This window comes from Dicentrarchus labrax, unplaced genomic scaffold, assembly GCF_905237075.1.
Source record: "Dicentrarchus labrax unplaced genomic scaffold, dlabrax2021, whole genome shotgun sequence".
Taxonomy (NCBI): domain Eukaryota; kingdom Metazoa; phylum Chordata; class Actinopteri; family Moronidae; genus Dicentrarchus; species Dicentrarchus labrax.
The window spans coordinates 27,883,185-27,893,818 of NW_026136713.1; the positions used below are offsets into that span (position 1 = coordinate 27,883,185).

Here is a 10,634-nt window from a genome sequence, read left to right on the forward strand (position 1 = left end):
AATAATATCCTCATATTAATGTGTGTGCTGTGTCTGTAGGCACTCCCACTGAATGTGCAACCCAGGATAAACAAAAAATCAACCCAAACATGGCTGCACATTAATCATCTGCTCCCACTCTGATGTAAACTAATGACGCTGGCTTCTTAATCATAATTGAATTGGCTTGAATTCACAAGATTCCAGACGTGTCAATGTATCATGTTTTGGGAGCTTAGTTCTACTCGACAGGTTCATTCTCTCTCGTTTCCCCCCCCAAACATTGAGCTCTTGAGAGCCCTTTCAAGTCTTCCCTGCTGGCCCTGCTTGCGATCGTGGATTCGGTGAAGAACCACATTGTCTGATGTGTGGGCTGTACTCCAAGGCTTTCTGTGCCTGAACACACATAGAAATATGGTGTAATTACAGCAGTGACTAACCCAGCACGTAATAATTTGAACATTTAATCCTTATTGGAATTGAAAATGATCCTCTTCTTGATTAGGATTTTAGAGAGTGGTTGTGATAAGGCAGTTCTGCTGTAGGTGCGCTTTTATACAGGGGTGAAGATTGCCCCCAACCAATCAGAATCCAGTTATCTACCTGTCCATAAAATAAATTAACCTAGAAATCTATTTTATGTTATCTGCATTACAACAGGTATCGGAAAGACCTGGATTTCCCATATGTCATATCTCCACATTGATGCCAAACAGACAAGCACCATCAACAACATCAAGCTCCTCTCAAACAATATTCCTTATCAGCAGATGAATCCCTTAACACAAGCTGAGCGTCTCCAGTGAAAACAATCACAGCCATGACTGTCCTATCTGACATGTTATCTAGCTCAGAGTGATTGGTTTCTTCTTCATCCGGACAGCCCCGCAGGTATCCGTGTGTCGCTTTGAACGCACAAGAAAATTCCCATTAGTGTTTTATTTATATATTTATTTTCTTGCTTCTGCATTCACACATGTGCCAGTGCCGTGAATGCCTCTCTAAGATCCACATACATGTGATTGATCAGCCACTGTGCTGCTATTGAGGCCAACATGTATCATCTGCAGTCTGTGAAAAGCTACCTGGGCGGCTGCCTGTTCAGCACTCAGGGTTATCAAGGATTTGGAATTAGTTATAGGAACACTTCTTCTTTTGACCTTTTGTGTATAACACAGCTCAGTCAGTCACATAGTTGTATGTTTGCAGAGATAATATATACAAATATAAAATACAATAGAGACAATATGGCCGAATACTTAAATAGATGAGTGAAGAGCTGTACAGGAATGTGCAAAATATTGTCCAGGGATTCTGCAAGTCAGCAGGGGGTATGTAGCAAAAAGTGGGGAAGAAAGACTACTAGCCATTGTATACATAGATCTAAGCAATGCAGGTTTAAGAACATTTACCTTGCAAATGTTTTACGAAGGATAAAATGCATTCAAAAGACCCCAAGAAGACATAATGTGCACCATAGGATTCTTTTTAGTTTTTAGTTGAATTGTAAATTTGAGCAGGGTTCCAACATGTCCTGGAAATTTAGAGACTTTTTTTCCAGTCATGCAAACACGTGGAATTTGATTAAAATGACCCAAAATCCTGGAAATATTTAGTTGTATTTTACTTCTTCATTCACAGCCAAATTTTCTGCTTGATTTGGACTGTTACTTTTGGGCTGTGGCCAGAGTGTTATGGTGAAAGGAAGAAGGTAAACTAGTCAATTTGCCTAGAGACCCAAGCTGAAAAATCGTCTGTAGTGATAACAGCCAAGTGCACCACAAAAGCGACCTAACGTGGAGTGTCCCACATAAAACATTGACTACCTACGTGTAATAAACCTGAGACACTTCATCATGAACCCTGCATTATTGAAAAAGAAGTTGAGTGCGGTAGATTGCTGTTGCATGGGGTTGCTGCTATCTATGTGCCAAACTTGCCAGACAACCGAGGTTTACGTATTCGTTGACTGTATGTCCCTTATATTGGAAGAATATAGGCAGACTTGCATGTTGCATGGGCCTTACAGTGTTACTGTTACATAATAACCTAGGCTGTTAACCCTGATCCTAGATGTGTCTCTGCATTCGTGTTTTAGCCTAGGTCAAAAATACGTGTCTGCTAACTAAACTATCTCGAAGCATCAGATTTCGTCATGGATTAGCAATAGTCATCAATGTCTGTTCGGTTGTACATTGTGTAGAAAGGTTACAGATTGTGTAAAGGTGATGCCTGTCCTTTCGATTTTGTTGTAGCTACAAGCGCTGGCAAGTGACAACGTCCACGCCACGCAAGGGTCAGTCCAGACCACCACAACCAGGGGTGTCGAGTATTGGCGAGGAGTCGGATCGTGACCTGTACGTTTTTTTTTTCCTCCCACAGCACTACTACTACTACTACTTCAGATATTGACAATATTGCAGAAAGTGATTAATGGACTGTTCATCTTTTCAATCAGAGAAGTGCAAGCTCCTGATCTTGGTGTTCAACCACTGGTTGGAGAGGGAGAGATAGAGGTTTTGGAATCCATGTGAGCTTGCCTTGCACCTCACACTGTGTTGTAGTGTATGTTGATTTGATTTGGGTATATATGTTTCTTTTCTGTTTACTTTCCACCTGTTTATTTAGTTGGTCATGTGCTTATTGTTATGCTTGCAGCATGCCCTCCCTGGATATCAGTAAGGACGAAAACCCAGATTCACCAGATGAAGAGGCAGTGAATGATTTGAGGAATATCTAGTTAGTAATGTACATTGTGTTTCATTTAGATCCCCTGATTTATACAACCATTCTAAGGTGTTTATACATGTTTCATTCACAGAATTGCCATGGATGATTTTTGGGCTCATCCGAATAATTTGGGCTTGGAAGATGAGGACAGCTCCGATGAGGATTTTGTCCCATCTCTTAATTTGAGGTAAATGTCCTTGTTGGTAGTGTAGTGGTACGAGGCACCACTGCCATGTGGAACACGGTCTTCTGCTTCACCGCGCCCTCTCTGGCTTATTAGCCAATCATTGTTCATGTCGAGGGATAAAAGTAGGCCGTGTCCCTCCTCCTGATCTCTCGCTTCCTGCCTTTTCGGTCCACCTACTCCCGGGCCGTTGCGTGCTCCGCTCGCCTCAGCACAGGTAGGCGCACCTTAGCGTGCTGTTGGTGTACATTTGTCAGCGTTTCATTTAACTCAAACAGTAACTCCTTTTAATAGATCCGATATCTCCATCGCGGTCGAGGCGATATTTTATTTGGGGTTGTCTACCACCGTCGACCGGAGCATAGGTGAGTCATGGTGAGCTTCAATTGTTAATTGCTGTTAGCCAGGTGCTGAGCCCCCTTTCCGCTCCTCTCCCTCTAACAGTCTGCTGGTCGCATGATACGTGTCTCCCCTGCTACGCCGACCCTCTTCACCCCTCTCCCTCTTTGGACGGGACGCAAATTAACCGGACTGGGAACTGGAGTTTATGCTTCGTTGCTATTGCTTCGCTGTCGCCGCTGCTACTTCGGCTGCCACTACTACTTTGTTGCTATTGTTGCTTCGTTGGCTTGGTTCGAAGTCCTGTCGGCTGTCTCTGGTCGGTTTGCTTCCTGCTGCTGACCCTGTTTCCCGCTGCTGTGCGTGGGATTGTGGGTGTGTGTGTATGGTTGCTGCTTGGGTAGGCCATTGCGAGTTCCGCTGGGACTCTCAGCCACTCGTTTGGACTGTGTGTGTGTGTTTTAAGGGTAATCTGCCAATGTGTGGTGTAAATGTTTATTTATTTTCTCAGTAGCGGTATAATTTCTTTTTTAGTAACTTTTGGTTGCTTATTGTTTTGTTCGGGTAATTTTGTTTATTTTAGGAGTTTACTGTAATTATTTAATTTCTATTTGGGAGGGGAACTAATCAATTTGAGCCTTCTTTTATTTGAGCTCAAAGTGGGTTAATTATGGTTAACTATTGAGTTGATATCTCTGGCCAGAGACTCTTTAATTTTCTTCTTTTGGTTTGATTGAATTTTGATTAATGTAAATCAATACTCTTCAGTTCCTTATTTATTCATTAGTTTGTTTATGTCAAGAGATATTGTTTGTTTTAACTGTGAGCCCTCTTAACTGTGCCTCTTATCTTCTCCTAGAGCTGAAGGCCGACAGTGGCGGTGGTGGTTCCCCTGGGTGGTGGTGATCCCTTGTGTGTGCGTGAGCCTCGTTCAAGATTTTCTTTGTGTGCACGTCACGTTTTTGCTGTGTGAGTGGGGTGCTCTCCTTTCTTTTTTGGACGTCACTTTCCCCTGCCGACCCCTCCTCCAGCTGGTAAGCCTCAGCCGGTACCCCTTCCCTTCCCTAGTTGGGCTCCAGTCTCCTATTATTCGTTTGTGCCAAACTTTGTGTTCATTTACACAATAAAATTTTGTATGTGATCATTGACCTCTGTCTCCTGCCCTCCCTGAGTGAACGAACCTGAGTGTCCTTTTGTAAGAGGTGATAATTGACCTTTAGTACGGGTCCTTGGGCCCTAACCCAAGGTGGCATTGTCGGTAACAAATAAACTAGTAAAGATCGTCTGATAACTTAGTAATAATTCCACCCTTGTTTCGCCACAGTAGTAAACTTGATAGTGGCCTGCTCGTTCCACTGATGAATTGACTGATTATGTAATATGTCATAGGAATTTGATGTGGTGATCAGTGCATACATATTTAGTCTCTTTACACAGCAATGTTGGTGCCAAAACAGACATGCTTCATGAAATCAGTGTGGACGAAGCTGTGTTTGATTTTGTAGTAGCTGATCCCCCTGTAGAGGAATCAGAATCTGTTTCGGACCAATAGAGAGTAACTACAGAGGAATACCTGGTTGGTAAATGTGCCAACATTACCTACAATGATAATCTCCTTCTACTCACTCGGCACCTGAAACTATCCATCAAGAACTGCAAACACGTGGACAGACTGTCTGGTGTTCCATGTCCTGGTTTGCCACCATTTCAGGTGACCCTCAAACCTCGTGGGACTGGAGCAGTTTCGGAATGGGTAAGATGGTGGTGGACAATGTGAATGTACATGTAATCCCAACCCCCCAAACTCACATCTAAATAAAAAGGCATGGGGGAGGGTGACTTTCAGGGTCTGCTGATTGTGGCCATTACATGTGGGAAGGCTTGCATAGAAATGGCACATTTGGTCGCACATAGCTGTTAGATACATGTTTTGTTTTGGTTGATTGGTCTTGATGCCCCCCCTTACATTAGTTATGCCCCTTCGGACACAGCCAGTGGAAGTGGAACTCACAGCCAACGTTGAAGTTTGGCATGCAGGGTGGGGACTTCATACTGACCAAAAATATACTCCTGTCTGGCAACAACTACAGAAAAGTAGCTCTGCTTTTCAAGTTAATGGCCATGGGGATGGTTACAGAATCAACATACTACTGTATCCAAGATGCATACTGCATAGAGCCTGTCCAAGATTTCTGGGACAACATCAGGGCAGAAGTCATGGAGCGTATGCGCCAAAAGGACCATATTGTTGTCCTAGGTGAGGCATACTTTAGTGTCTTTGTCAACATCAATTACGTAGAAATCTATGTTTAGCCAAGACTTATATTCAATCTGAGACTTTTGATTCTAACACCTTTTCTTCTAATGTCTGCTGGCTGTAGGGGATGGCCAAATGGACTCTCCTGGTAAGTTCTGAGTGCATATGTTTATTTTGTATGCTTAAGGACTTAGTTCATATGCTGACAGCTGTGCTTATGTTTCAGGACACTGTGCTCAGAATGGCACGTATACTACAATTGAGCAAGACTCTCGAGATATCGTCCACATCGTCGCACCTCAGTGATAATGGAGGAGTGCTTCATTCGCACCATGTATGCTCTGCTCCCAGATGTCACAATAAAAGAAGTGGTTACTGATGCTCACCCACAGATCACTGCATTACTGAGAAGGCAGAACTTATGTGCTGTATTATTTAAAGTCATGACTTTTATATTGTAGTTGTGTCATAAAGTTTTTTGTTATTTACAGATCCTGAATGTGGACAAAATAAAGCATGGGGTTTACAGCATTCACTTGACATTTGGCATGCTGCTAAAAGTCTTAGCAAAAGGTTTCGAAAGGTATGTTTCCAGCCACACTATCATACTGCCAGGGTACTCTCAACAATGCCATATGGACCAACATTTTACCTGTAACATCATGGCAACAGAAGAGATTGTTTATAGGTGTGTATTGACACTGCTATTGATGTGCATCTTAATCAGGCTGGAGAAGTGAGAGGCCAGAATCCAATTCAGGTCTGGGCCCGGGCTTCCACCTGAGGAGCAATCAAGGTATGTTTGAGAGTAGAGTATGTGTAGTGTAAGAAACTCAGTTTGTAACAGATTGGTTTTTAGTTGTATGTATTGTACAGGTGATATTTTTTTTTTCTTGTGATGCATCATGTCCACAACAAAAAATTTTGGGCAACAGCTTGCTGTCAGCATGAGCCGCTGGAGGAAGGCAGCCAAGATAAGCCTTGGATGGAGCATGGTGACCATATAAGAAATAAAACTGCACAAATGAATTCACTACATGACTGCACTCATTTCACTCATATGATGTGTTTACAGGTTCAGCAGCTCGCCAGGCCCTGGCTGCAATTGTATTCGATAAGAGATGGTGGAACCAGGTGAAAAAGTTCATAATCATTCGTAATCATCTGCTCTCACTTTAGCATTTGCCATGTTTTTAATTGTGCACTCAAGCAATACTCATTTATTTCCTTATCAAATTAAATATTTGACATACTGAGCTGAGGTCCTTTTTTCATTTGGACATAAGGAAAGGATTACAGCAGATTTGTAGACGTGTGGTGAGAGCAGAGATATTCTAACTTCATCTATTTTGCCCCAAACACACTCACAGGACCACGTCGGATTTGGAGAGTTTCCAAAATCATATTTTGCTCTATGCAGCGAAGCGCATGTCGTACACTCCATTTGTCTACAAAACCAGGACACTGCTGGCTGTGATTGCACAATCAACGCATGCCAGCATGAAACAAGGATGGCCACAAAATGCAAGTACTTACTATAAGAATAAAGTGTTTGGTTTTTTGTAAGACCGTGCCATGTTATATATTTTGTGCAAACGTTTGTAACTGAGTATATTACTAACTGCCCTTACTCTCCAGGTGCAAAAAATCGTACAAAAAAAAAATCCCCAAACTGGGCCGTGTATACAATCAAGGAGAAAAAGGAATAAGAGTACATCCCTGAGCTCCAGAAGGCCATTCTTGATAGGAGGCTGAAGAGTGGGACCGGCCTTCCCCGCAAGGCCAGATGATCCCAGGCGACTTGGTTTGCTTTCCTCTGCAGAGCCACCACTGCCAACGTCGGAGCTCATCCAAAGACATGTGTCAGGAGGGGACACTGCAACCACAAACCCCTAGAGGACTGACACTATTACCTCTTACAAGTTTCAATGTGTAAAAAGTATAAATTATGGAAAAATGTTCTTGAAAATTATATATTTTATTGTACAAATACACAACACACAGTCAAAGAAACAATTGTGTCTCTATTAAAGTATACAAAAACAAACAAAAAGGTTGAAGTAACTATTAACAATAAAAGATGTTAAATTCTGCACATTCAAACAGGATGGGTCACCCTATATCCCGTGTACTGACCCCTTGGGTCAGGAAAGGAGTCTCTAAACACCACAGCTTTGGATAACCACCCTGTTCCCTATTCCAAGGCGGCCATGCAGCCACAGCACAAACTGGCGGTAGGCTGACTGTCTATACTGTCGCTGCTCCTCCCCTGGCTCCTGGTTATCATTTATGGCAAAAATGTCATTCCAAGCTCTACGGGCCAGGCGCAACACCCCCTCGTCTTATATATAATAAGCCATGTATGCCATCTCACTGATGCAGTTCTCGGGGGTTTGGCGACAGCAGACCTTCTCGATGTCTGTTGCCATATCCCGACAATGGCCACACGCACCAGTGAAGTCCTTCTTGGTCCGGTTGCTGGGCCTCCCTTCCATTAAGGATAAGATGTCAAACATAAATCCTGATAGTCTACTGAGTACTTTCTCAAGGAGTACGTCCTTCTGGCCAGGCTCCAGAGAATGAATTTTCTCCTATAACACATTATTTGTTTTATTAGATACATATATATTCAGCCAAAAGCTAACAGTAAGATTTATGTTGTCTGATTATAAACAAACCTTTATCTCAGCTGTCCTTTTCTCCCGCGGTTCCCTCAACCTGCTCTGGACATCAGGTTCGAGGTCCTTCTGTCTTGTGCCCCTCCTCGGTCCCCTTGGCTTTGGAGGTTTAGCTTTAGCACTTCCTATCGCCTGAGGGGTGAACTCGGACGAGGCCGAATTCGAAGTTGAATCCTGTAATGTTATCATTTGTTGAAACATTGTCAGCATCTCGTGTAATCTACCGTCAGGAGCTAATTTATTACGCTAACGTTTAATGATGTAGTCAAGGAAAATGAATGGGCGTACATTGTTTATACTTAGGTCGACTCACTCCTTTCTGACCTACAATTATTCAATAATAAAAGGTAAAACACAGTCATTGTAACCTATAATTTGTCCCGTCTACATTATAAAAGAATGCAACGTGAGCTTTGTCTGCACGATGACAAGCTAAACTTGGCAATCACAGTTCCATTGGGGGTAGGTTAGGCTATAACTAAGATAAGAATAAGCGGTAACGTTTGCTAGCTTCATCCTCCCACCCCCTGTTACAGCTTATGGTTGATAACACAATACAAAATGTACATGTCAGTGTTCTATGATACTGTGTTTAATGTATTACCCACCTCGGTAGACATTGCTCCACACGAAAAGGTTGCCCGGCAACAAATGCACATCAGCAGCGGTAGAAAGGGGGAGGAGGGTGCCACAAGTGAGTTTTTTTTACGACAGTGTTTTGAAATATACGTGACAGTACGGTGTGACAATATGCCCCATTGCACCACTTTGTGCTGCGGGGCAATTTTGACCCCAGAGGACAACAGACGTAATTAAATTCAATAAAACACCCATAAGTCAATTATTGTAATGATGAAGAGCATAGTATTGAACAACCCCTGTTATTTTCAGACCATTTGATGAAAAAAATACATATTTCCAAAGCAAAATTTTTGGGGGGATCAGAATGACATGATGGTTGGGGCGCCCGGATAGCTCAGTGGGTAGAGTGGTGCTGCAGTGGCCTAGGGTTCGAATCCGACCTGCGGCCCTTTGCTGCGCGTCATCCCCTCTCTCTGCCCCCCTTTCCTGTCTGTCTGTCTTCAGCTGTCACTGTAATAAAGGCAATAAAAGCCCCAAAAAATATACTTTCAAAAAGAATTAGATGGTGGCAAACGTGGAGTGAAGGTGCTGGCTGCTGTATGAAACTACCATTGGTGGTCATAGACCTGCAAGGATATTTTTAATGTAAATTTTATTCTCATGCAGCTGTCAGAGCTCAATGGAAGTACATGATAAAGTGCCCTCTATGGTGACCCACTGTGCAAGACAATGTGATAAAGCGCCCCCAAAGTGCCCTTCCAGTGGAGAAAGTGTGATGCAGTGCCATACAGGCTGCAATATACTAGAAGATTAGTTGGCCTCTACGTGCCAAGGTGTTGTATTTATGCTTTAAATCTCAGTCACATAATAAAACAATTTTAATCTTAACCAGGGTTTGAAACTGTTTAACTGTAAATACATCATGACTGTCTGCACTGGTGCTCCACCCCATCTAGCTGGTGAGCCACTGTGTATATCAATTTCTAAATTGCTTTTTATTATTGATAATATTATTAGTCCAAAGTTACATTGCAGGAAGTTAAAGACATGCTAGATGGACTCGTATTTGTATAGCACCCTTCTAGTCTTCCAACCACTCAAAGCGCTTTTACACTACATGCCACATTCACCCTTTTATACACATTCACACAGTGATGGCAAGGCCCATTGAACAGAAAGTAACTCATTCATTCACATTCACACACCAATGACGAAGCATCGGGAGCAATTTGCTCAAGGATACTTGCAGGGAAGAGCCGGGAATCGAACCACCAATCATCCGGTTAGTGGATGACCCGCTCTACCTTTTGAGCAACATACACCTGATGAGTTAGTTCAACTCAAATTGCTTGGGTTTGATTGCCTTAAACTGTAAATTTAGTATTTATAAGCATTTATTGTTTACATAACTTGGGTATATTAACTTAATTACACCAATTTCATTCAGTAAATTGAACTTTAAACACGTAAGTATAATACACTTTCTGTTTTATCTGAGTAAGGAAGGTACGGAAGCCGAGAACGGCCATGGATTTTTCTTTTTTTTATGCACTGTTATCTCGTGATAACTAAATAATTACGTACGTTAGCCTACATTTACGTTACCTTAGCTGAAGCAGCAGGATAAATAGGAGTTTGTCAGCCTCTCATCTGCTAACCGGTAGCCCCTAAACAAACCCAGTCAAGTAAACAAACTAACGTAAAGCTGTTTGTGGCAGCTCTTGTAGGTTGAAATCAATACGAACACATTATTAATTAATTTGTTATCACGAGAAAACAGTCTTTGTTATATCGAGATAACGAGATAATAAGTCATTATCACGAGATAACAGTAAACAACAGCATTAAAAAAAAGAAAAATCCATGGCCGTTCTCTGCTTCCGCA

At 42.3% G+C, this 10,634-nt stretch overlaps 1 long non-coding RNA gene across 1 annotated transcript; it reads left to right on the plus strand.

Annotated features, from left to right (window-relative positions):
• The first annotated feature begins 2,467 nt into the window (after positions 1 to 2,467).
• On the plus strand, positions 2,468 to 3,084 carry LOC127374914 (uncharacterized). Its single transcript, XR_007887288.1, has 3 exons — positions 2,468 to 2,509; positions 2,638 to 2,718; positions 2,801 to 3,084. It is a non-coding gene; the product is annotated as an uncharacterized LOC127374914 (long non-coding RNA).
• Positions 3,085 to 10,634: the final 7,550 nt, after the last annotated feature.